The sequence below is a fragment of the Taudactylus pleione genome, unplaced genomic scaffold, assembly GCF_031769625.1.
Source record: "Taudactylus pleione unplaced genomic scaffold, aTauple2 ptg000019l, whole genome shotgun sequence".
In the NCBI taxonomy this organism is placed as follows: Eukaryota; Metazoa; Chordata; class Amphibia; order Anura; family Myobatrachidae; genus Taudactylus; species Taudactylus pleione.
In genome coordinates this window covers 17,565,236-17,568,696 of record NW_028284421.1, presented here as the reverse complement: position 1 = coordinate 17,568,696, position 3,461 = coordinate 17,565,236, and positions in this window count along the sequence as shown.

The following is a 3,461-nucleotide window of genomic DNA, read 5'->3' as shown; positions in this document are numbered from 1 at the left end:
CTGAGACTGCATGTGTGTTTGCTGAGACTGCATGTTTGTTTGCTGAGACTGCATGGGGTGTGTGTGTGTTTGCTGAGACTGCATGTGTGTTTGCTGAGACTGCATGTGTGTTTGCTGAGACTGTGCTGAGACTGCATGTGTGTTTGCTGAGACTGCATGTGTGTTTGCTGAGACTGTGCTGAGACTGCATGTGTGTTTGCTGAGACTGCATGGAGTGTGTGTGTTTGCTGAGACTGCATGGGGTGTGTGTGTGTTTGCTGAGACTGCATGTGTGTTTGCTGAGACTGCATGTGTGTTTGCTGAGACTGTGCTGAGACTGCATGTGTGTTTGCTGAGACTGCATGTGTGGTTATGTGTGTGTGCTGAGACTGCATGTGTGTGTGTGCTGAGACTGCATGTGTGTGTGTGCTGAGACTGCATGTGTGTGTGCTGAGACTGCATGTGTGGTTATGTGTGTGTGCTGAGACTGTGCTGAGACTGCATGTTTGTTTGCTGAGACTGCATGGAGTGTGTGTGTTTGCTGAGACTGCATGGGGTGTGTGTGTGTTTGCTGAGACTGCATGTGTGTTTGCTGAGACTGTGCTGAGACTGCATGTGTGTTTGCTGAGACTGCATGGAGTGTGTGTGTTTGCTGAGACTGCATGGGGTGTGTGTGTGTGTTTGCTGAGACTGCATGTGTGTTTGCTGAGACTGTGCTGAGACTGCATGTGTGTTTGCTGAGACTGCATGTGTGTGTGCTGAGACTGCATGTGTGTTTGCTGAGACTGCATGGAGTGTGTGTGTTTGCTGAGACTGCATGGGGTGTGTGTGTGTTTGCTGAGACTGCATGTGTGTTTGCTGAGACTGTGCTGAGACTGCATGTGTGTGTGCTGAGACTGCATGTGTGGTTATGTGTGTGTGCTGAGACTGCATGTGTGTGTGTGTGTGTGTGCTGAGACTGCATGTGTGTGTGTGTGTGTGCTGAGACTGCATGTGTGGTTATGTGTGTGTGCTGAGACTGTGCTGAGACTGCATGTTTGTTTGCTGAGACTGCATGGGGTGTGTGTGTGTTTGCTGAGACTGCATGGGGTGTGTGTGTGTTTGCTGAGACTGCATGTGTGTTTGCTGAGACTGCATGTGTGTTTGCTGAGACTGTGCTGAGACTGCATGTGTGTTTGCTGAGACTGCATGTTTGTTTGCTGAGACTGCATGGGGTGTGTGTGTGTTTGCTGAGACTGCATGTGTGTTTGCTGAGACTGCATGTGTGTTTGCTGAGACTGTGCTGAGACTGCATGTGTGTTTGCTGAGACTGCATGTGTGTTTGCTGAGACTGTGCTGAGACTGCATGTGTGTTTGCTGAGACTGCATGTTTGTTTGCTGAGACTGCATGGGGTGTGTGTGTGTTTGCTGAGACTGCATGTGTGTTTGCTGAGACTGCATGTGTGTTTGCTGAGACTGTGCTGAGACTGCATGTGTGTGTGCTGAGACTGCATGTGTGGTTATGTGTGTGTGCTGAGACTGCATGTGTGTGTGCTGAGACTGCATGGGGTGTGTGTGTGTGTGCTGAGACTGCATGGGGTGTGTGTGTGTGCTGAGACTGCATGTGTGTTTGCTGAGACTGCATGGGGTGTGTGTGTGTGTGTGTTGAGACTGCATGTGTGTTTGCTGAGACTGCATGGGGGGGTGTGTGTGTGTGCTGAGACTGCATGTGTGTTTGCTGAGACTGTATGGGGGGTGTGTGTGTGTGTTTGCTGAGACTGCATGTGTGTTTGCTGAGACTGCATGTGTGTGTGCTGAGACTGCATGTGTGTTTGTGTGTGTGCTGAGACTGCATTTGGTGTGTGTGCTGAGACTACATGGGGTGTGTGTGCTGAGACTGCATGGGGTGTGTGTGCTGAGACTGCATGTGTGTGTGTGCTGAGACTGCATGGGGTGTGTGCTGAGACTTCATGTGTGGTTATGTATGTGTGCTGAGACTGCATGGGGTGCGTGTGCTGAGACTGCATGTGTGTTTATGTATGTGTGCTGCGACTGCATGGGGTGTGTGTGCTGAGACTGCATGTGAGTTCATGTGTGTGTGCTGAGACTGTATGGGGTGTGTTTGCTGAGACTGCATGTGTGTTTGTGTGTGTGCCAGGAGACTGTGTGGAGTGTGCATGTGTGCCGGGAGACTGCGTGGGGTGTGCATGTGTGCTGGGACTCTGTGGGTATACATGAGTGCAGGGACTCTGGGTGTGCATGTGTGTTGGATCTCTGTCAGTGTGCATGAGTGCTTGGGACTCTGTGTGCGCAGATGTGTGCTGAGGTTACATGTGTGTGCGCCTTAACAGCACTCAGTCATTTAGACTATGCCGTCCTGCTGGAGCAGTTATTTCATGCACATGGCAACCCTGGCATATCAGAAATTGGAAAAGTAAAATAAAATGTCCAATCTACCTGCATTTAAAGAAATATGTATTTTGTAAGAAATTACACTTTCTACTGGTTTACTGTATTTAAAGAGGAAAAGTGTCACCGTTCACATCCCTTATATATTGATTCTCAGACTAGAATAGGGTGGTAGTGTGTTGTGTTTACTTGTGCACTGTGCTCGTGCAAGTGTGGGCATGGGCTTACCTGTGCCCTGCCTGTACGGGCATGGGCTAACTTGTGCCCTGTCTATATGGGCATGTGGATACCTGTGTAGGCATGTGGTTATTTGTTTGTACACTTGTCTTTGAGCAGTTGACTAATTTCTGCACACCCACCCAGAACCAGCAATGATGTCCCGCTCCAGTGAGGTGTGAGGTCTGGGGAGGAAGACAACAAGGAGGATCCAAATAGCCACAGCTGCACCCAGAAGAGTGAATGGCATAGAAAACTCCTTAAATTAAGCCAAGGCTAGTAGTTTGGTATACAATCGGGAAGCCGGCAGCCGGCTCCCCGACTGCTTTATCCCGCCGTGGGATAAATGACCGGCATCTATATCTAGACGCCTGTCATCTCCCCGACGCCGGGAGACCGGCGCCCGGCATCCTGAGCGAAGGGATGCCGGGTGCCGCGAGCGGACAGCCCTGGGGGGGTGGGTTAGGTTTAGGGCACCCAGGGGGGACTAATGGTTAGGCACCCCCCCGGGAGGGTTAGGCTAGGGGGAGGGAGGGTTAGGGTTAGGCACCCCCGGGGGGGGACTTAGGTTTAGGCAGCGGGGAAAGGGGGATTCGGGTCTTGGGGGGGAGGTTAGGGTTAGGCACCCGTTAGGGGGGTTAAGTTAGATTAGTTTATGCTTACGCTGCCGGGCTCTGCTGTTTTGTCGGGCTGCCACTGCCGGGATTCGAACTTCCGGCCATACAGCAGCCCTATATCGTACCGATTCCAGTAGTTTTTGGGGAATCAGCACTTAGGGTGAAATGCTTCAGTTTAATATACCTGGTTGCTAAGAAAAAATCCAAGTCCTGCTGCATGGGCACTACTCTGCTGGGAAAAGGGTCCGTGATTACCCCCCA